Source organism: Choloepus didactylus, chromosome 2 (assembly GCF_015220235.1).
Source record: "Choloepus didactylus isolate mChoDid1 chromosome 2, mChoDid1.pri, whole genome shotgun sequence".
Taxonomy (NCBI): domain Eukaryota; kingdom Metazoa; phylum Chordata; class Mammalia; order Pilosa; family Megalonychidae; genus Choloepus; species Choloepus didactylus.
The window spans coordinates 213,733,596-213,758,023 of record NC_051308.1 but is presented as its reverse complement, the minus strand read 5'-3'; the positions used below and the strand labels follow the sequence as shown (position 1 = coordinate 213,758,023).

At 39.3% G+C, this 24,428-nt stretch overlaps 1 protein-coding gene across 2 annotated transcripts in view; it reads left to right on the top strand.

Moving 5' to 3' along the window:
- Nucleotides 1–24,428, top strand: part of LOC119527573 (protein argonaute-3) — a 180,672-nt gene that overhangs the window by 18,681 nt on the left and 137,563 nt on the right. The window lies entirely within an intron of this gene.

The following is a 24,428-nucleotide window of genomic DNA, read 5'->3' as shown; positions in this document are numbered from 1 at the left end:
ATTCTCCGTATCGTCTGGTTTTATCATATGCATTAAGATTTTCTGTTGTTTTTGGCCTCTTGGCATTTGTTTTGCTTGATAGGGGTCTTTCAAGTTGTAAAAAAAAAAGTATATCGATCTAATTTTTCAGAAACAGAGTTTGGTGACGTACACTTTCTCTAACTAACCAGCAGATGGTGTCTGCGAGTCACCTATACCCCTCAAGTCACTTCTCAACCTTGTTCCCGTGGTGTGTGGGGAAATTACTCTTGTGGGGTTCAGTTGGAGAATTCAGTTTGGGTGTGTTGCTGGAGCCGTTCGCCCTGAATGTGGGGCGTGTGTCCGGGTGGCCAGGGAGGAAAGGCGGCTTTAATATTCAAATCCCCCAGGTTCCCGGAGATTCAAGGCCACCGCAAGAGTCTAAGCCTTTGTTTCATTTCAGCCCCAGACCCTCTGTCTCGCTGTCTCACAAACCACCAGACTTGGCGTAGCGACCCTGGGTTCTCTGAGCGGGTCCCCCCTCCCAGCCGCAATCCTCCAGGAGCTCAGCCAAGGGATTGCCGTGCTACGTCACCAGTGCACGCCATCCCTCAAGGGAAGCCCCGGGCCGCCGGGCTGTGCCGGGGCGCTTTCAGCCTGAAGCAAAGATGGCCAAACGGGGCATCTCAACCCCCTCCTCCTCGCACAGTTCCTCCTTCCCAGCTCCGGGACAACTGGCGGGGCTCTGGGCTCTGGGCACGGCCCCGGGCAGGAGTTTATCCAGCCCTCCGGGGAGCCAGCTGCGAGCCGCGGGGTTTCTTTCAGCTTCCGGCTCTCCCCTCCGGTCCCCCAGCCCTGAGGGTATCTGCAGTCGACTGTCCTCCAGGCCAGACACCGAGAGACTGGCCCAGCCCCCTCTTGCTGTGTTTTACTGCATGGTTCACACTATCGCAACTGCAGCCACTCCTGGGTTTTTCCCGTTTTTGTTTTTGTTTTTAAAAGAGCCTGTCAGTCTCCAAATGCCAAGCCCTGACTTCCCCACAATGCCACACGGCTGCGGGTCTTCCAGCCAGCTTACTCACTCGTTTCAGAATGCAGACTCCTGATTTCACCAAGTATACGACCCCTGTGATACTAGCAGAACTCCTCCAGCTGGCGCATCGCTGTAACCGGTATTCTGGGTCACTTTCTGGTTTTTATCTAGTGTTTTTCACGGAGGTGTTTTTGCCCTGTCTCACTTAGCCGCCATCTTAGTTTCTCTCTCCATAGTCTTTTAATACTCTAAACAATGCTGCAGAGAAGACTTTCCTTGTAGAAATGTCATTTTACACATGTGGAAGTTATCTATGTAGATAAATACCTAGAAATGGAATTACTAGGTCAAAGTGTCTATGAATTTTAAATTTTGAAATATTCTTAAATTACCTGCTATAGAAGTATCAGTTTAAATTCATCAGCAATAAATGATGTATTTCCCTTTCTGTTTTTTAAACTTTTTGTTCTTTGCCAGTCTGGTAGGAGAAAAGTACATCATTGTACTTTAAATTACTTTTGTTCTCACAGGTTGGAATCTACACATATATTTAAATGCCATATTTAGTTCCTTATCTGTGAGCTGCTCATACTCTTTGTCCATTTTTCTCTTTGGGTTGTTGATTTTTTTTTCTTATTGATTGGTAGGAGCTTTTACAAATTAAGAAAATTGGAATTTGTGTTGATGTGATGCGTGAATTTATTTCCCAGTCTTTCATTTGTCTTTTGGCTTTGTTTGTAATTTTTTATGGAAAGCCTAAACATTTTTATAGAGTAGAATATATCAGTCTTAATTTTATAACTTCTGGAATTCATGTCATAGTTAGACAGGTCTTCTCTTTCTGAAATTATGAAAACAATTCTTCCATATTCTCTTCTAGTATTCTTATAGTTTCATTTATTTACATATAAATCTTAGTTCCACCTGGGGGTTTTACTGTAGGGAAGCATGGTATTCCAATATTATTTATGTCATGGCACACAGAAAATGATGGCACAGGGAAATAAGTGAGGCTGCTTTACAGTGGGGGTCTCCAGCTGTGCCATTGCCCATAGGCTGACCTGAGGACTAAAGAAATCAATATCTTAGCACTTACAGTGCTACACTGAGCATCCTTACATAGGTTCCTTGTTGACCTGTTTGAGAATTTCTTTGGGATATATGCTTAGAAGCAGAGTTTCTGGGCCAGTGGGTTTGCATATATGTAATTTTCCTGAGTGGTGCTAGATTGCTCTCTGGAAGGACTACACCAGTTTACACTTTCACTAGAAATAACAAGGGTTTCTATATACCTGAATTCCTGCTAATACTTGGCATCATCTAGCTTTCAGATTTTTTCCAGTCTAATAGGTATCAAGTTAAATATTGTTATTTGTATTTGCATTGTTCTCATTACTAGTGATGTTCAAGGCCTCTTGTGTGTTTTAACTTTTTGAATTTATTCTTTATCATTGCCTATTTGTATCCTTAACTGTTTTCTCTATTGAGGTTGCTGTCTTCCTCTTCTTACTTTGCAGAAGTTGATTATGTATCCTAGATACAAATCTTTTGTTAGTTCTGAAAATTATAAATTTCTTCTATTGTGTTATTTGTCTTTACTTTGCCCATGAAGCCCTTTAAATAGAACCTTTAATTTTGATGTATATTTTTGATGTAATCAAATTAATCATTTTTAAAAAAATTTTTTTGCCTTGTAGTCTGTACTTTTAAGGTTTTGTTTAAGAAGTACTTTCCTGACCCAGTGTCACAATGAAACTCACCTACATTTTGGGTTGGCTTTGTGATTTAATCTTTATGTTTAGGTTTGTTTGTTTGTTTGTTTGTTTTTACTTTCAGTCTACTCTGTCGGGTTAGGAATTCAATTTCATTTTTGTCCATACGCTATGCCACTTTCCCCATCTACTGAACAGTTCTTCCTTTTCCCATGTATTTGTAGGTCTGCCTTTCTTGTATATGAAGTTCTCTTATTCACATGCTTCTGTCTCTAGTTCTTTTGCTTCCATTGGTCTGTTTTATCTATTTTTGGGGCTTTGTAATCCCTGACCTGAATGCTACCTTACTGCATGCTGAATATTTTTGTATTTTGATAAATAGTCTTAAGCTTTGCTCTGGCATGCACTTAAGTTACTTGTGTAAACAGTTTGATCTTTTTCAGTCTTGCTTTTGTGATTTCTTAGATGGGTTTGAAGCAGTGCTTAGACCAGGGCTAGTTGTACCCCACTACTGAGGTACATTTTTGAGTACTCAGTGTCTCCTGAATTATGAGTTTCTCCGTTTTGTCTGGTGGGAACATATAATATTCCCAGCCCCGTGTGAGTGCTGAGCACTTTTCCATTCATGATTCTTCAGCCTCAGGTCACTTCGTCACACCCAATACCATGCTCAATACTCAGGGGGTACCCTGTGCAGATATACTATGCCCTGGCATTAGAGGATTCAGTGCCATAAAGATGTCTTTTTCTCCAAAACTGATTATAGTATTCATTGCAAATCCAAACAAAATCCAAGAGGCTTTTGATTTGATTTAACTGACAAGCTGATTCTATAAAATATGTGGAAATGCAATGGGCCAAAGATAACTAAGCCATTCTTTTTTTTTTTGTTGTTGTTAATTTCTTTTTTATTATTATTAAATTCAGTTTTACTGAAATACATTCACACACCATACAATCATCCATGATATATAATCCACTGTCCACAGTATGATAACATAGTTATGTGTTCATCACCACAATCTGTCTCTGAACATTTTCCTTACATCAGAAAGAACCAGAACAAGAATAAAAACTAAAAGTGAAAAAAAACACCCAAATCATCCCCCCATCCCACCCCATTTGTCCTTTAGTTTTTATCCCCATTCCTGCACTCATCCATACACTAGATAAAGGGGGTGTGATCCACAAGGTCTTCACAATCACACTGTCACCCCTTGTAATCTACATTATTATATAATTGTCTTCAGGAGTCCAGACTGCTGGGTTGGAGTTTGGTAGTTTCAGGTATTTACTTCTAGCTATTCCAATACATTAAAGCCTAAGAGGTGTTATCTATATACTGCATAAGAATGTCCATCAGAGTGACCTCCAGACTCCATTTGGAATCTCTCAGCCACTGAAACTATTTCGTCTCATTTTGCATTCCCCTTTTGGTCAAGAAGATACTCTCAGTCCCACGATGCCGGGTCCACATTCATCCCCGGGAGTCATACTCTGCGTTGCCAGGGAGATTTACACCCCTGGGAGTTGGGTCCCACGTAGGCGGGAGGGCAGCAAGTTCACCTGTCGAGATGGCTCAGTTAGAGAGAGAGAGGGCCACATCTGAGCAACAAAGAGGTACTCAGGGGGAGACTCTTAGGCACCATTACATGCAAGTTTAGACTCTCCTTTGTGGTAATGAGCTTCATAAGGGCAAGTCCCATGCTCGAGGGAACTAAGCCATTCTTGAAGAACAAGATAGGAGGACTTGCACTATCAAATATCAAGGCCTACTATAAAATTTTAATTTAACACAGTACATAATTGGTATAAGGATTTCTAATAAGCCAATGAACATAATACAGAGTCCTGAAACAAAACTACATATATATGAATACTTGATTTAGGGCAAAATTGGGACTGAATAGTGATGGAAAAAGGATAGTGTTCTGGTTTACTAATGCTGCCATTTTGCAAAACATCATCAATGGATTGGCTTTTATAAAGGGAGTTTATCTGGTTACAAAGTTACTGTCTTAAGGCAGTAAAATGTCCAAGGTAAGGCATGAACAATAGGGTACCTTCACTGGAGAAAGGCCATTGGCATCCGGAAAACCTCTGTTAGCTCAGAAGGCATGTGGCTGGAGTCTTCTTGCTCCCAGGCTGCATTTCAAAATGGCGTTCTCCAAAATGTCCGTGTTGGCTTTCAACAGCCACCTTCCAAATGTCTCTGTAAGTTGCAGCACTGTGTTCCTTCTGTTTGTCAGCTCTTTTATATGGCTCCAGTGATTTAATTCAAACTCACCCTGAATGGAATGGCATAACACTTCCACAGAAATTATCCAATCAAAAGTCTCTCCCACAGTTGATTGACTCACATCTCCATGGAAACACTCAATCATAGGATTCCAACCTAATCAGTACTAATATGTCTGCTCCCACAAGATTGCATCAAAGAACATTTCATTTTGGGAGACATAATGCATCCAAACTAGTACAGATAGCTATAAAGTCAACTTGATATTTGTGTGGAAATATATAAAACTTGTTTCCAGAAGCTTGTACCTGGAATCCACCAATTCCAGCTATATTATAGATGAAAGGCAAAACAATAAGTTCTAGAAGATAAGATAGGAAAAATCTTTATGATTTTATTATAAGGTCAGATTTCTTCAATAAGACAAAAACAACCATAAAGAATAAAAATGATGAACAGAACTACATTAATGTTACAAGCTTTTGTCCAAAAGTCATCCTTAGCAAAGTGGAAAAGCAAGCCACAGACTGAGCGAAGTTACCTGCAACATGTAGAACAGGCAAAGAAACAATATCCATAAGATACAAAGAATCCCTACAAATCAATAAGAAAGGCAGACAAAATGAGCAAAAGACATATAACAGTCACTTCAAAACAAAGAATATCCATAATGACATATGAACATAAGAAAAATATTCAACATAGATTATCACAGAAATGCAAATCAAAACCACATTGAGAAACTCCTATATACTTAACAAAATGGCTAAATTAAAGATTATCAATACAGGTGATAGGAGTATAAACAGGTACAACCAGTTTAGAAAATAGTTTGTCATTATCGGCTGAAGTAGAGTATATACATACCCTGTAATCTGGCATTTCACACTTAGTTTTATAACCCCTAAACAGTGTATACATAATATATATAAGAACTGGAAGAGATGAAATATGTATTTACAGATATGACTTTACATGCAAATAAAGCTAAAAGACTAATTAAAACTTTGGAAAGTTGGATGTAAAGTCCATATTAAAAAATCAATTGTGATTGATAAGCTGATAGTAAAATTCATATGGAAATACAGGGGACCCAGAAGAGCCAAAAAAATCTTGAAGAGAAGAGAGATGTTGAAGGACTCACACTTCCCAATTTCAAAACTTGCTACAAAGCTATAGTAATCAAAACAGTGGTACTGGGATAAGAGTAGTCATACAGGTCAATGGAATAGAACTGAGAGTCCAGCAGTATACCCATATGTCTGTTGTCAGTTGATTTTCAACAAGGATGCCAGACTATTCAATGGGGAAAGAATAGTATTTTCAGCAAATACTGCTGGGACAACTGGATATATCCAAATGTAAAAGAATGAAGATGAGACACCTAATTTGCACCATATAAAAAATTTAACTCAAAATGGATCACAGACCTCGACATAATATTGAAAATTATAAAACTCTTGGAAGAAAACAGAAGTAAACCTTTGTGACCTTGGAATAGGCAATGATTTCTTAGACTTACACCAAAACCAAGCAGGAAAAAAAAATAGATAATTGAGACTTCATCATAATTAAAAACTTTTGTGTTTCAAATGACACAATCCAGAAAGTGAAAAGACAACCCATGAAATGGGAGAAAATATTTCTAAATTGTACATCTGATAAGAGACTTGTAGCCAGACCTCTTACAATTCAAAAATAAAAAGACAATCCACCTAAAAAGTTGGGTTTGAATAGGATTTGAATAGGTGTTTTCCCAAAGAAGACATACAAAGTGCCAATAAGCACATGTAAAGATGCTCAGCATCATTGACCATTTAGGGAAGTGTTAATCAAAACCACAATGAAATGCCAGTTCACATCCACCATAAAGAACTAGTTCTCCAAACTCCAGGAGCATGTGGTATGATTCCAGATCTCTACCTTTGATCAGTTTCTTCAGATTGCTAGGTGCCAACTCTGAGTGTGGCCATTGTACCAATCCCCCTTGGACAAAGTTGGCAGAGTAATCTTAAAGACAGTATGTTCCTCAAATCTACAAAAACAGTTAGAGGGCTGCATTAACTGTGCAAGTGCTGAGTTAAGTAAGCACAGCTTCAAAACCCATGGAAGAAGCTCCTGCTGCCCTTCTTGCTCTTTCCTGCATCCCCTCCACAATGAAGGGTGGAGCCATCTTGTGCTCTCATTGTGGGTCTCTGGTGCTGTTCCAGAGGGAGCAGAGTGGCCCTTGTGTGCATACGAGGGTTCGTGTATGTCAGTGCCAATCTATTGGGTGGAAGTTTTGAGAGACTGAGCTAGGGAGTATGTCTCAGGCTCACCCTCGCAGAGTTTGTCCTGAGGGTAGAGAAGCCACTGGCAGAAAGCTGGGTCAGTGTGAAAAACAGTTAAGTTGAAGCTGCGTAGGCAAAGACTTACCTGAACTGAGTCACTCAACAGAATGCCCAGGAGGGGGAAGAAGTCTGTTTCAAAAGGAATAGAGGGGCCATTATTCATTGTTTCTCCTGTATACTGTTAATGGGGAATTCCTAAGGCCTCTAGCAAGCCCAATCCCAGGAAAAGAAGCAGGCTCATATAAGACAAACTGGACCCTGTACTTCCTCCTTGCCTTGGACTGATCTTCTTGATAAGGGGGCTAGACTCTGGAGGACACCATCATGCAAAGCAGAGCTAATTTGAAAAGACAGTGAAAGGTGTTTTTAGCTTTGGTTTGATTGTCTTGATTGGTTCCTGGCATTCAAGAAAATCTCTGGCATACCAATAGCTGGATACAGACTTAATGGATAGCCTGGAGATTAACCCCAGAGTTAACATTTTAAAAATATTAAAATGTAGAGTGTGCAACAAAAGATTACAAGACAAAGAATGGGGCAATTATGGCTGATCTTAGGTAATCTAGAAACCATCAATGAAGCGCACCAGACTTTGGATTACTAGACAGAGACTCTTAAATAGTGATTCTCAATCTGATGAAGGAGATAAAGGAAAATATGGAGAAATAACTAAATAAGATGAGGAAAACAATGAATGAACAATATGGGATCTCTCTAGAGAAATACTGTCATTGAAGAACACAATAACTGAAATGAAAAAATCCCTAGATGGTTTCAACAGCTGATTGGAGATGGTAGAAGAAAGAATCTGTGATCTTGAAGACAAAACAAATGAAATGATTCAGACTGAGGAGCAGAAAGAAAAAAGAATACAAATAAATGAACAGAGCCTAAGAGATCTGTGGGATACCGTCAAGTTTACCAATATTTGCATTATGGGAGTCCAAGAAGGAGAAGAAAGAAAGGGGCAGAAAGAATATTCAAAGAAATAAAGGCACTATAAAAAAAAAACGGTGCTGAGTTATGCATGCAGTTGTGGCTGAGGGGGAAGTTGAGGGTCATGTATATCACTAGAAAGAAAGCTAGAGGATGAAACAAGGGACTGTATAACATAGTGAACCCTGTTGTAGATGATAAAGGTAAATAGTACAAATACAAGAATGTTCTTCAAAAGTTAGAAGAAATGTATGTTACAACTACAAGGTGTTAATAATAGGGTAGTATATGGGGGAACACGCACCTAATGCAAGCTAAGGACTATAGTTAACAGTACTATCTTAATGTTCTTCCGTCAGTTGTAACAAAGGTATCACACTGATGCTAGGTGTCATTAATAAGGGGGTATAAGGAGCATGGGTTTTCTTTTTTTGGAGGTATGAAAATGTTCTAAAATTGATTGTAGCAATGAAAGCACAGCTCCATAATGACAATGAGAAGCATTAATTGTACACTTCAGATGGATTGTTTAGCATGTGAATAAAACTGTTTTGAGAAGAAAAAAAGGAATAATGGTAGAAAACTTTCAAATTTAATGGAAGACATGGGTATGTACATTCAAAAATCCAAACGAACTCCGAATAAGATAAACTCAATGAGAACCACACCCAGACATAGGAATCAAATTGTACAGTGCCAAGGTCAAAGAGAGAGTTCTGAAAGCTGCAAGATAAAAGCAACATGTTAAATACAACAGAATCCCAATAAGATTAAGTTCTGATTTCTCATCAGAAACCACCAAGTCAAGAAGGCAGTGGTACAAAATATTCAAAGTGATGAAAGAAAATAATTGCCAATCAAGAATTTTATACCCAGCAAGACTTTATTTTAAAAATTAGGGAGAGATTAAGACATCCCCAGATAAACAAAAGCTGAGGCAGTTCATTACCACTAGACCTGCCCTAGAAACCATGCTAAAAGGAATTCTCTCTGCCACTGAAACGTTATTTTGTTTCATTTTGCTTCCCCCTTTTAGTCAAGAATATTTTCTCAATCGTATGATTCCAGGTCCAGCCCCATCCCTGGAAGTCATATCCTACATCACCAGGAAGATTTACACTCCTGAGAGTCATGTCTCACATAGGGGTGAAGGGCAGTGGGTATGCCTGTCAAGTGGGCTTAGAGAGAGACGAGAAGCAACATCTGAGCAACAAAAGAGGTTCTCTGGGGGAGACTCTTAGGCACAATTAAGTAGGCTTATCCTCTTGTTGGGAGGTTTTGATTACTGATTTAATCTTTTTAGTAGTAATTGGTTTGTTGAGGTCTTCTATTTCTTGAATCAATTTAGGTAGTTTTGTGTTTCTGAGAATTTGTTCATTTCATCTAGGTTATCTAATATATTGATGTACAGTTTTTCATAGTATTCTCTTAAGGTCTTTTTTATTTCAGTAGAGTCAGTACTAATGGCCCCCTTTTCATTTCTTCTTTTTGTTATTTGTATTTTCTCTCTTTTTTCATTGTCAATCTGGTTGAAGTTTTGTCGGTTTTATTGATCTTTTTTTGTTGGATCTTTTTTTTTTTTAATTTTCTATTTCATTTATCTGTGCTCTAATCTTTATTATTTCCTTCTGCTTGATTTGGGTTTAGTTAGATCTTCTTTTTCTACTTATTCCAGTTTTGAGGCTATGTCTCTGATTTGAAGGCTTTCTTCTTTTGTAATGTAAGCATTTAGAGTTGTAAATTTTCTTCTCAGCACTGTCTTTGCTACATCCCATAAGTTTCGGTGTTTTGTGTTTTCATTTCCATTCACCTCAAGATATTTCCTAATTTTGCTTCTCATTTCCTCTTTAACCCATTTGTTAAGAGTATGTTGTTTAATTTTCACAATTTGTGAATTTTCTGTTTCTCCCTCTGTTATTTTTAGCTTCATTCCTTTGTGGTGGGAGAATACACATTGTATAACTTCATTATTCTTGAATTTATTGAGACTTGTTTTGTGCCCCGAACATATAGTTTCTATCCTTGCAAATGATCCATGTGCTCCTGAGATGAATGTTTTTACTTTTTTTGTTGGGTGAAGTGTTCTGTATATGTGTGTTAGATCTAGTTCATTTAGGGTATCTTTCAAGTTTTGTACCTCCTTATTGATCTTCTGATGAGATGTTCTATCCATTATTGAGAGTGGTATATTAAAGTCTCCTACCATTAATGTAGATACATCAGTTTCTTCCTTCAAATCCTTCAGTATGTGCTTCATATATTTTGGGGATCTGTTGTTAAGTGCATATATATTTGTAATTGTTACATCTTTCTGTTGAATTGTCCCCTTTTTCAGTATATAATGACCATCTTTGTCACTTGAAACTGTTTTTGACTTAAAGTCTCTTTTTTTAAATTTGGCTTTTAGAAAGGGGATTTATTAGTTACAAATTTACAGGTCTAAGGCTGTTCAAGTGTCCAAACTAAGGCATCAACAAGAGGATACTTTCACTGAAGAAAGGCTGATGGTATCCAAAAGACCGTTGTCAACTGGGAAGGCATGTGGCTGTCATCTGCTTGTCCTTTGCTCCTGGGTTGCATTTCAAAATGGCTTCTCCAGAATGTCTCTGGGCCTTTGTCTCTTTTAGCTTCTCTCAGCTCTCTGCTTAGTTCTCCTGGGGTGTTTCTCTCTAAGCATCTGGGAGTCCTCTCTTACCTTCTCCAGGGCATTCTGGGCTTCATCTCTTAGCTTAGCATTTCCAAACATCATTCTGTCTGCATGTCCAAGTGTCTGGGTTTATGTCCTCTTTTAGCTTCTCCTGGGGGCAAACTCTGGATTATATATCTTAGCTTCTTCTCAGATGTGTTTGTCAGCTTCTCTTAAAGCACTCCATGTTCTTTAAGTGATCTAATTAAGATCCACTCTAAATGGGTGGGGTAACATCTCCATGGAAATAATTTAATTAAAGGTCTTATCTCCTGTTGGGTGAGTCACATCTCCACGGTAACAGTCAAAAGCTTCCACGCAACAAGATTGTATTAAAGAATTGGCTCTTCTGGAGACCATAACAATTTCAAACCGTCACATTCCACCCCCTGGACCACAGAAAGACGTTCTTGACAAATGCAAAAATACTTTCATTCCATCACAATATAGATAAGTACATACTCTTACCAAAATCAGTTACAGGCATGGTTTGTCCTAAGGCAACATTCGCCTCTGGCTGTGGACCTGTGAAACTCAGAACAAGTTATCTGCTTCCAGTGTAGGAGAGACAGTCATAGGATAAATATTCCCATTGCCATAAGGAGAAATTTAAAGGAAAACAGGGGTCAGAGGTCTGAAATAGTTCCTAAAACCCACAGGGCATACCTCATTAGATTTCAAAGTCTTAGAGTCATTTATAGAATGACATTTTATCCTTCGGGCTTGAGAGAGTGGCTGTTCTAGTTTGCTAGTGCTGCCAGGAATGCAAAACACCAGAAACGGACTGGCTTTTATAAAGGGGGTTTATTTGGATACAAAGTTACAGTCTTAAGGCAATAAAGTGTCCAAGGTGTTTCATCAACAATTGGGTACCTTCACTGGAAAACCTCTGTTAGCTGGGAAGTCACATGGCTGGCAACTGCTCCAGAGTTCTGGTTTCAAAATGGCTTTCTCCCAGGATGTTCCTCTCTAGGCTGCAGCTTCTCTCCACAATATCACTCTCAGTTGCTCTTGGAGCATTTGTTGTCTCCTAGCTTTTCCAGAGCAAGAGTCTGCTTTCAAAGGCTGTCTCCAAACTGTCTCTGTAAACTGCAGTTCCTCTCTCAGCTCCTGTGCGTTCTTCAAAGTGTCCCTCTTGGCTGTAGCAAGCTTGCTCCTTCTGTCTGAACTTATATAGTGCTCCAGTAAACTCATCAAGGCCCATGCTGGATGGGCAGGGCCACACCTCCGTGGAAATTATCCAATGAAAGGTCTCTCCCACAATTGAGTGATCACATCTCCACAGAAACATCCAATCAAAAGTCTCCAACCCAATGAACACCAGTACGTTTCCGGCCCACACAAGACTGTATCATAGATAATGGTGTTTTGAGGGACATAATACATCCAAACCAGCCCAGTGGCAGTTCCACTCTCTCTTGCCTTTGCGGCAGCCCTTTTCTCTCCAAATGCTTGGATGAGTGCTGCAACATTTCCATGCAGTGGGGAGACCACCTTCTTCTTAGCCCCACTCTCCTCAACATCAGGGTGCCACCTGGACTCTGCATCTCTGGGGCAAAGGCTCTCCCCTCTCCGAACAGTGGGGTGGTAGCCAGACTCTCCCGAATCCCTAAGGAATGTGCTCTACCATCTCCAAGGCCTGGGGCATCAACACTCTTCCTGAACAACAGAGCCTCCAAGCTCCCCTCAATTCCCCAGGCATCTGAGAACCCTTGGGCAGAAGCACTTGTAAACTCTGGGGTACTCTTAAACTCACATTATCCACGTGCTTGTGTGGATCCACTCTTCTGGCCCAGGGTTTCTTGGCTCCAGACCTTAGCTTCGATGGTTCTACCCTTGAAGTCATCCTTCCCTCAATTTGTCCCTTCTCAGTCTCCTCCAGTCCAGACTGGAAGTGGTTCTATTTATACAGATCTCACAAAATATTTGTTGGCTTGGCATGCAGCATACATGGGTCAAAGCTGTCAGACAACAGGACTTCCCACAAATTCTTTCTGGAGAACTCCATTGCCAGTCCTGGCTTGTACTGAAATTGGCTATTGGGTTCTGGGTTTTTGTTAAATACTTACATGTGGCCGTAGCCTCTGGTGTTTCACTTTCTGGAAGCCCAGAATTTTTCCACCATCAATTTCTGGTTTCTTTGTACCCAAGAGTTCAAGTTCTTAGCTTATGTCTTTCCTCTCACATTTACTATAAGCTGCAAGGAGACAGCCATGCTGCATTTTCCATGTTTAGTTTTGACATTTCTTCAGGTAAGTATCCCAACTCCATCGCTTTCAAATTCTGCCTTCCATTCGTCACCAGGACTCACCTTTCTCAATTCTCCACCACTTTAAAACAAGTATCACTTTTCTAAGGCCTCATCAGAAGTATCTTTAGGGTCCATATTTCTACCAACAGTTTCTTCAAAACAGTCTAGGCCTTTTCTATCAAACTCCTCATCACAGTTCTTCCAGAATCTTCTCCTTACCCATTTAAAAAGCTGTTCCAACAGTTTGGTCTTTGCAAACTCAGCAGCACCCACTCTCTGGTACCAAAATCTGTTCTGGTTTACTAAAGCTGCCATTATGCAAAATACCAGAAATGGATTGGCTTTTATAAAGGGGATTTATTAGGTTACAAATTTACAGTTCTGAGGTCATGAAAGTGTCTAAACTAAGGCATCAACAAAAGGATACCTTCACTGAAGAAAGGCCGGTGGCGTCTGGAACACCTCTGTCTGCTGGGGAGGCGCATGGCTCTCATCTGCTGGTCCTTTGCTCCTATGTCAGCTCTTAGCTTCTCCCGAGGGCAAACTCTGGATTATATATCTTAGCTTCTCTAAAGTCTCTTTTATTCAATATTTGTATAGCCACCCCATCTCTCTTTTGGTTGCTACCTGTATGATATATTTTGTTCCATCCTTTCACCCTCTCCCTTCTTGTATCTTTTAAATTTAAGGTGAGTCTCTTACCTATAGCATATAATTGGGTCATGCTTTCTTATCTATTCTGCCAATATCTGCCTTTTGTCTGGAAAGCTTAATCCATTTATGTTTAAAGTCACAACTGATAATAGGGGATTTTCTTCTGGTATTTTATTCTTAACTTTTGCAAATCTTATACCTTTTTTTGGTCCCTCATTGTCATTAAATACTTTTATATTTATTTGATTTTTTGTGTTATACCTTATTGAGTGCCTTCTCAGTTCTACCTAGATATATTTTTCATCTATAAATGCTGGCATTTATAGTTACCCAAATAGTTACTGTAATTGCCAGTCTTTATTTTATTACACTTTGAACTACTTTCTAGCAACCTTTCCTCTCACTCCGAAGAACTTTAGCATTGCTTCTAGGACAGGTAGTGGTGATGAACTCCCTCAGCTTTTGTTTATCTGAGAATATCTTAATCTCTCCCCCAGTTTTTTTTTTTTTTATTTTAATTTTTATTGAGATTGTTCACATACCATACAATTATCCAGAGATCTAAAGTGTACAGTCAGTTGCCCCTGGTACCCTCATACAGCTGTGCATCCATCACCACAATTAATTTTTGTTCAATTTTTAGAACCTTTTCATTACTCCAGACAAGAAATAAAGAAGCAAAAAAAAAAAAAAAAGGACTCTCAAATCCCCCCATATCCCTAACCATTATAACCACCCCCCTCCATTGCTGACTCCTAGTATTGGTATAGTACATTTGTTACTGTTTATGGAAGAATGTTGAACTATTCTGATTGTAGTATATAGTTTGCAATAGGTATATAGTTTTTTTCCCTATATGTCCCTCTATTATTAACTTCTAGTTGTATTGTCATACATTTGTTCTGTTCATGGAAGAGATTTCTAATATTTGTACAGTGAATCACGGACATTGCCCACCATAGGATTCAGTTTCATACATTCCCATCTTTGGACCTCCAACTTTCCTTCTAGTGACATATATGACTCTGAGCTTCCCTTTCTACCTCATTCACACACCATTCAGCACTGTTAGTTATTCTCACAGTGTGCTACTGTCACCTCTGTTCATTTCCAAATGTTTAAGTTCATCCTAATCTGCTCACACTAAGCAACTGCTCCCCATTCCCTAGCCTTGTTCTATATCTTGGTAACTTATATTTCATGTCTGTGAGTTTACATATTATAATTAGTTACTATCAGTGAGACCTTGCAATATTTGTCTTATGTGTCTGGCTTATTTCACTCAGTATATTGCCCTCAAGGTCTCATCATCAATCTTCTTTTTTTTAAGATGGTTTTGTTCAAATGCTATACATTCCATCCTAAGTAATGTATGGTTCCCTGTATAGTCACATATTTATGTGTTCACCACCCTCACCACTGTCTGTATAAGGGCATCTACATTTCTTCCAGAAAGCAGGAGGAAGAGTCAAAGAAGGTAGAGAGGCAAAAGAAAAAGAAAAAAGAAAGAGGAAGAAAAAAATATCTATATGACAGCTAGGAAGCAGCAAAAAGAAAGATAACCTTAAGTCAAAGTAGAATAAAGAGTCAGACAACACCACCAATGTCAAGTGTCTCACACCCTCCCATATCCCCCCCTCTTATCTGCATTTACCTTGGTATATCACCTTTGATACATTAAGTGGAGCATAATACAATGATTCTGTTAATTATAGTCTCTAATTTACATTGATTGCATCCCTCCCTCCCCCAATGCCTCCCCATTTTTAAAACCTTGCAAGGTTGACATTCGTTTGTTCTTCTTCATGAAAGAACATATTTGTACATTTATCACAATTGTTGAACACTCTAGGTTTCACCGAGTTACACAGTCCCACTGTTTATCTTTCCTCCTTTCTTCTGGTATCCCACATGCTCCCAACCCTCCTCTCTCAACCATATTCATAGTTGTCTTTGTTCAGTGTACTTACATTGCTTTGCTACCATCTCCCAAAATTGTGTTCCAAACCTCTCACTCCTGTCTTCCATCACTCCCTTTAGTATTTCCTGTAGGGCGGGTGTCTTGTTCACAGTCTCTCCTTGTCTGTCTGGAAAACATTTTGAGCTCTCCCTCATATTTGAAGGACAGTTTTACTGGATATAGGATTCTTGGTTGGTGGTTTTTCTCTTTCAGTATCTTAAATATATCACACACACACCACTTCCTTCTTGCCTTCATGGTTTCTGCTGAGAGATCCACACATAGTCTTAGTAGCTTCTTTATATGAGATGGATCGCTTTTCTCTTGCTGCTTTCAGGATTCTCTCTGTCTTTGGCATTTGATAATCTGATTATTAAGTGTCTTGGCGTAGGCCTATTCAGATCTTTTCTGTTTGGAGTATGCTGTGTGTTTTGGATCTGTAATTTTGTGTCTTTCATAAGAGATGGGAAGTTTTCATTGATTATTTCCTCTATTATTCCTTCTGCCCCTTTTCACTTCTCTTCTCCTTCTGGGACACCAATGATGCATACATTCTTTTTTTTTTTTTTTTTTACTTTTATTTGGAAATAAATTCAAATTTACAGGAACAGTTGCAAAAACAATACAAACCCCATACACAGAACTCCAGCATACCCTGACCTCCCTCCCCTGATACCCCGATGCACCAACTTTAACATCCTGTCACACTACCATTTCTTTCCCTCCCTCCCTCCCTCCCTATTTATCATCCATCATCTATTGCTCTGTCTTCTGAACATATGACAGCAAGCTGCACACATCCTTGAACAAACAACATAATTCACATATACATTTCCCATGAACAAAAACATTCTTTTATGCAATCACATTAAGCGCAGCTAAGAAGTTCAAGAAATTCAACCTTGATACAAAGCTTACATTCTATATTTCCTTTTTTTTTTCTTATGTCCCAACTGTGTCCCTTTGAGCCTCCTCTCCATCCTCAGATCCCATCCAGGATCATCCTTGGCATTTAATTGTCATTATCTATTTAGACTTTTTTTTTTCAATTGTGGAAACATATGTACAGCCTAAATTTTCCCATTCCAACCCCTCCCTAGCATTCCATTAGTGGGATTAATCACATTTAGAATGTTGCAATGCCATCACCTTCCCACCATCCATTACTAGAAATTTCCCTTCACCCCAAACAGAAACCTTACACTCATTTTCAACTCCCCATTGCCCCTTCCCCCATTTCTTGTAACTCATACTCTACTTTTCATCTCTATGGTCATATTCTCTGATAATTTCTTTGTGTTTACCATGGGGCTTAAATTTAACATCTTAAATCTATAGCAATCTTGTTTTTCTTTGATACCAACTTAACTTCAATAGGACACATAAACTATGTTCCTGTACTCCTCCATTCTCCCACCTTTATCTAGTTCTTGTAAAAAATTGCATATTTTACATTGAGTCCAAAACCACTGATTTATCATTACCATTTATGTGTTTTAGATCCTGTAGGAAGTAAGTAGTAGAGTTACAAATCAAAAATACAGTAGTATTGTTGTTTATATTTACCGTGTGATCTTTACTGGAAATCTTTATTTCTTCATGTGGTTTCAGTCAATTGCTTTGTGTCCCTTCCTTTCAGCCTGCACAATTCCTTTTAGCATTTCTTATAGGACTGATCTACTGGTGATGAAGTCCCTCAGCTTTTGATTATCTGGGAATGTTTTCATCTCCCCCTCATTTTTAACCTCCAGGTGTTTATGAATTTTCTAAGTCTCTGATGGTTATTGACTTCTATTTGTATTACATTGTCGTCAGAGAATGTGCTTCAAATAAATTCAATTTTTTTAAAATTTATTGAGGCTTCTTTATGTCCCAGCATATGGTCTCTTCTGGAGAAACATCCGTGATCTCTAGAGAAGAATGTGTGTCCTGGTGATTTGGGATGTAATGTTCTATATATGTCTGTTAAATTTCTCTCTATCTCTCTCTCCTTTCTTTGTTTCTCTGTTGGTAGGGCTCCCTTTAGTATCTGAAGTAGGGCAGGTCTTTTAATAGCAAAATCTCTCAGCATTTGTTTGTGAAAAATTTAAGCTCTTCCTCAAATTTGAAGGAGAGTTTTGCTGGATAAAGTATTCTTGGTTGGAAATTTTTATCTCTCAGAATTTTAAATATGTCATGCCACTGCCTTCTCACCTCCATGGTGGCCGCTGAGTAGTCACAACTTAGTCTTATGTTGTTTCCTTTGTATGTGGTGAATTGCTTCTATCTTGCTGCTTTCAGAACTTGCTCTTTCTGTTTAGTGTTTGAGAGTCTGATCAGAATATGTCTCGGAGTGGGTTTATTTGGATTTATTCTATTTGGAGTTCACTGGGCATTTATGCTTTATGTATTTATATTGTGTATAAGGTTGGGGAAGTTTCCCCAACAATTTCTTTGAATACCCTTTCTAGACCTTTACCCTTGTCTTCCCCTTTTGGGACACCTATGAGTCTTAAATTTGGACATTTCAATTTATCTATCATATCCCTGAGATCCATTTCACTTTTTTCAATTTTTTCCCCATTCTTTCTTTTGTTCTTTCATTTTCTGTTCTGTGGTCTTCAAGTATGCTGAGTCGTTGTTCAGCTTCCTCTAGTCTTGTACTATGAGTATCCAGGATCTTTTTAATTTGGCCAACAGTTTCTTTTATTTCCATAAGATCATCTATTTTTTATTCTTGTCACCTTATCCACAGTTGCTCCTGGGTTTTGTTTTTTTTTTTTAAAAAAAGAACTAGTCCATCTCCAAACGCCAATCCATGGTTTCCCCACACCGCAGCGTGGTCGCCGGACTTTCAGCCAGCTCACTCGCTCGTTTTAGATCGCAGACTCCTGGTTTCGCCAAATGCACAGTCCTTGTGGATTTAGCAGACCTTATCCGGCTGGTGCATCGCTGGAACTGGTGTTCTGGGTCACTTTCTGGCTTTTATCTTGTATTTTTCATGGAGGTGTTTTTTTGCCCTCTCTCACTAGCCGCCATCTTAGGTTCTCCCGATGCGTACATTCTTATATTTGTTTCATCCTTAAGTTCCCGGAGATGTTGCTCATGTTTTTCCATTCTTTTCTCCATCTGCTCCTTTGCGTGTAGGCTTTCAGGTGTTTTGTTCTCCAGTTACCGAGTGTTTTCTTCTGCCTCTTGACATCTGCTGCTGTATGTTTCCATTGCATCTTTTCATCTCTTGTGTTGTGCCTTTCATTTCCATAGATTCTGCCAGTTGGTTTTTTGAACTTTCAGTTTCTGCCTTATGTATGCCCAGTGTCTTCTTTATAGCCTTTATATGTTTTGCCATATTTTCTCTAAATTTTTTGAATTGATTTAGCATTAGTTGTTTCAATTTCTGTATCTCAGTTGAAGTGGAAGTTTTTTCCTTTGACTGGACCATAACTTCTTTTTTCTTAGTGTAGGTCGTAGTTTTCTGTTGTGTAGGCATCTGACCTCCTAGGCCACCCCAGTCAGGTTTTCCCAGACGAAAACAAGCTCCCAGAAGGAGGAAATATTCAGTATCAACTTTCCCTGATAGTGTGTCTTAGAGGATTGACACACCCTGTGCTTTTCTGCCCAGCAGGTGGCGCCTGTCAACCTGTCACGGGCTGGTGTAAGGGGGTATGGCCCACAGCTCTCCTCCCCCAGGCTCTGGGGTCTGGTTTTGAATGTAAGGCAGGTAGTAGAGCTGGGCCCCTCCTCTTTCCTCTTGGGAAGCTATGCCCCCTAGCGAGAGGTCATTTGCATATCAATAGATTCTTTGTTTCTCTGACTCTGCTGTCTCCACCCTTGTCTGGGTCAGAGCGCTGCGATTTTAAAATAGCTGAGGCTTTCTTTATTGCAAAGCACTGCTAACTGAAAATGGCTGAGGCTTTCTCCACCGAGCCACACAGGTTGACAGAGAGAGAAAGGGATAGAAAGCTCCCACCCATTGGCCAGAGATAGCACTGGATCCTCTGGGCTCTCTGTCCTGAGACAGCTATGTCCCCTGACTCTCCCAAGGTCAGTCATAACCAAAAGCCTCTGCTTGTTGGAGATTCACAGTCTGTATTGAGCTGTGAATATTATAACCCCAGTTGGAGCTGGGTTGAGATACACTCGCGTGTTCAGAGAGTTCTGCTCTCGTGCACTGCAAGGCTTCCATGAGGGAGGGGCTCTCGGCTCTTGGCCCGGGTCTGCAGTTTTTACTTACAGATTTTATGCTGTGATCTTGGGCTTTCCTCCCAATTCAGGTTGGTGTATGATGAGTGGACAGTCACATTTGTCTCCCCACAGTTATTCCAGGTTATTTACTAATTTTTCTGTTGTTTATGAATTGTTCCAGGAGAGCATAACTAGCTTCCACTCCTCTCTATGCCGCCTTCTAAGCTCCTCCTCTCTCCCTCATTTTTGAAAGAAAGTTTTGCTGGATATACAATTCTTGACTGGCAGTTGTTTTGTTTTAGCACTTTAAGTATTTCAGCCCAATGCATTCTTGCTTCCGTGGTGTCTGATGAGAAATCAGCTCTTAATCTAATTGGGACTTCCATGTACATAACACGTTGCTTTTCTCTTGCAGATTTCAAGTAGTGTCCTTTGCATTCAATAGTGTGGTCAGTATATGATGGGGTGTATTTTTTCTTCTTATTTATCCTGTTTGCTGCTCTCTGGGCTTCTCGGATGTGCATATTCATGTCTTTTGCTTAGTTTGGGAAGTTCTCTGTCATTGTTTCTTTTAATATTCCCTTTGCCCCTTTCACTTTTTCTTCTGCTTCTAGGACTCACATAATGTGTATATTTGGTGCATTTGATGGTGTCCCAGAGGTGTCTTGGGCTGTTTTCACTTTTAATATTTCTTTTTTCTTTCTGTTCCTCTGCCTAACTCATTTTTTTTATTGAGATATAGTCACATACGATACAATCATCCAAAGTGTGCAATCAGTTGTTTATAGTACCATCATATAGTTGTTGCATTCATCACCCCAATCTATTTTTTGAACATTTCCTTATACCAGAAAAAGTAAAAATAAGAAAAAAATAAAAGTAAAGAAGAACACCCAAAATACCTCCCACCCTGTTTTTCATTTAGTTGTTTGTCCCCATTTTTCCACTCGTTCATCCATGCACTGGATAAAGGGAGTGTGATCCATAAGGCTTTCACAGTCACACTGTCACCTCTTGTAAGCTACATTGCTATATCATTGTCTTCAAGAGTCAAGGCTACTGGGTTGCAGTTTGATAGTTTCAGGTATTCTAGCTATTCCAATGCATTAAAACCTAAAAAGGGTTATCTATATAGTGCATAAGAATGCCCACCAGAGTGACCTCTCGACTCCATTTGGAATCTCTCAGCCACTGAAACTATTTTGTTTCATTTCGCATCCCACTGTTGGTCAAGAAGATGTTCTCAATCCCATGATGTCAGGTCCAGATTCATCCCTGGGAGTCATATCCCACGTTGACAGGTAGATTTACACCCCTGGGAGTCAGATCCCACGTAGGGCGGAGGGCAGTGAGTTCACCCGCTGAATTGGCTTAGCTAGAGAGAGAGGGCCACATCTGAGCAATAAAGAAGTACTCAGGGGGAGACTCTTAGGCACGATTATCAGCAGTTTTAGCCTCTCCTTTGCAGTGATGAGCTTCATAAGGGCAAGTCCCATGATAGAGGGCTCAGCACATCAGACCGCCAGTCCTCAATGTTTGTGAGAATATCAGCAACAATCCAGGTGAGGAAGTCCAACACCTGCATTTTGCCCCAGCTCCTTAGGGAGGCCCTGCATATATATTTTTATTCTCTGCCCAAATTACTTTGGGATGTTGCCTAACTCATTTTAAGTGTCTTGTCTTCAAGTTCACTGATTCTTCTGCCAGCTCCAATCTGCTCTTGAAACGCTACCAGGCATTTTTCATTTCTGTTATCGTGGTCTTCAACTTCAGTAGTTTTGTTTGGTTCTTTTTTAAAATTTCTATCTCTTTACTAAGACTCTCATATTGCTCATTCATTGTTTTCCTGATATCCTTTAGTTGTTTCTCTGTATTTCTTTCATCTCCTTTAGTGTTTTTAATATAATTTTTTTAAAGGCTTTTTTTGGTATGTCCACATTCTCGTCGTCTTTGTTAGCATTTTTTGTATTTTTATCTTCTTCCTTTGGATGGGCCATCATTTACTGTTGCTTTGTTTGGAACCCTTTTTGCATACTGTACATTTTAATATTTTAAATTTTAACTCAGGATTTGTTCTCTGAGATATCTGTTTCTTGGTTTTGTAACCAGCCAGTGATAAGACAGATTTTCCTGAGCATTAGCCCTCTTATCAAAAAGAGCTGCCCATGGCAAATGCAGTGTGCAGAGTTTCCCCTATATTTCTGGGCCTTGGTCTTGTCCTGGGCTTTTCTTCATTAATTGTTTTGGAGTTCCCCTGTTTATGAGAGTTTGGTTGTTCCCTCTGTTTCCAAGGGACAGACCTCCTTCTCCCAGGTTTTTGAAGCTGGCAGGCCTTTGTCCCAGACTGTCTGCCTCTTTACTTTTTTTACTTTCCTTTCCTGGTCTCAAGCTACTTTTGCCTGGAGGGCAAATTCTGGGAGCAGGGCTCACTGGCATGGACTTTCCCAAGTCAGTCTTTCACAGCCAAAACAGAGCCAGGGACCCACGAAGTGGGCATAGACCATCTCCAAAGTGCTCTTGGGAGTGGATTGGGAAGTGCACAGAGAACTTCTCCAGTGGATCCTGAAACCTGAGCTTTCCTGGCCTGTCCAGCAAATGCAACCCGTCAGCTAACTGTCCCTTGCAGCCCTGAGGTAGTGCTGCATATTCTAAGTTTCCACTGCCACTGCCCATCTGGGGAGGGTTGGAACAATGACTGCTGTCGCCACTGGGTGGATTTAAACAAGGCTGCCTCAGAGCCAGTCCCCCAGCAATCCAGATTCCCTGGTCTAAAGCCGTGATCAGCTGTGCCCAGCCCTGGTCTTGGGGAAGAGGATTTTTGTGTCCCTTTCTGTAACCAGGGAGCGAGCCAGTGGCTCGGCCTTGCAGTCGCCTGCTGTCAGGGTGGGGGATGGGCACCAGTAGCTACCATGCAATAAGAGCAATTTACTGTTCTTTATAGTAATGTATCAGCCTCTCCTTCCCACTCTTCCCTGGATGCTGAACAGTGCTCCTCTGGCCTCTGGAGTTTCAGAATAGTTGTTTTAAATAGTTCCTGCCTGTTAAATAATTGTTTTGGTGGAAGGATTGAGTCTTGGAACTCCCTACTCCATCATCTTCCCACATAACCTGCCTATTCCTTGTGTTTTGATGTTATTGAATTTATCTTTTTAAAATTTCAAAGTTGTTTCTTTATATATTAAACTTTTATCCAGCAAACTAGCTAAACTTACCTATTAATTCTTATTTACCTATAGATTTCTCTATGATTATAGTTTTCATTTTCTTTCTTTACAAAATCCTTATAATACTTGTTTCTTTTTCTTGATTCACTCTCTGGCTAGAAATTCCAGAATAATGTTGAATACATGTGGTGATAGCAGGCACCATTTTCTTATTACCACTCTCAGGTAGAAAGCTTTCAACATTCACCACTAAGCATATTTGCTGTAGGTTGTTTTTAGAGAGCCTTTATCAGATTAAGGAACTTTCCTTCTATTCCTAAGTCTCTAAGCCTCCCCTCCTACCCCCCCACCCCCAAGGAATTTTGGATAAAATTCAGAAACTTTTTTTTTTTTTTGCATCCGTCCAGATGTTCCTAAAGTATTTAATTTTTATTCTATTAATTAATTATATTGGTTTTTGATTGTTAACCCAACCTTTTATTCCTGATATAAACCCATCTTGGTCATGATACATTATCCTTTTGATATATTGCTGGATTTAATTTGTTAACATTTTTAAAGGATTTTTGCATATATGTTACATCATGAATGAGATTAGCCTAAGATTTTCTTTTCTCATAATGTCCTTGTTAGGTTTTAGTGTCAGAGTTTTCTGGTATCATAAGTTGAATTGGGCAGTGTTCACTTTGTTCCTATTCTCTAGAAGTGTTTAAGATTTAGTGTTGTTTTTACCTTACATGTTTGGTTTAATTCTCTGGATCAGGAATCTTTCTGGGATCTTTTATTGGAAAAATTTTAATTGTCGATTTAATTTTTTAATATAGATCTTTTTGGATTTTATTTAGTTTTGTGTGTTGACAATTTATATTTCTCAGGGAATTTTTTCATCCAGTTTTCAAATTTTTTTTCCACAATGTTTATAATTTCTTCAGTATCTAATGATATTGTTTTTTTATGCATTTTTTCTCCTTTTAAAAGAAATCAGTCTTCACTGAAATTTATCAATTTTATTTATCTTTTCCAACAATTTTGTGCCTCGTTGATCCATTTTTTGGTATGTTTTTTATTTTGTTCATTTTGCTCTTACCTTTATTATTTCCTTCTACTTTCTTTGATCTTACAGTCTCTGTTCTGTCTTTTTCTTGCTCATGCTCCCAGAGCTTGTGTGATTGTTCTCCCTTCTTTCTACCTTAATCCAAAACAATTTTCCAGAGGTATACAGTTTTAGAAAAAATGAAGAGATGAAGTGAGTGAAGGAAGTTGTAGTGTTAGGAATGATGCTATCTTTCAACACTAGTCTTAATTATTTACAGCTGTACTTTTAATTCTGACATTCTCTGG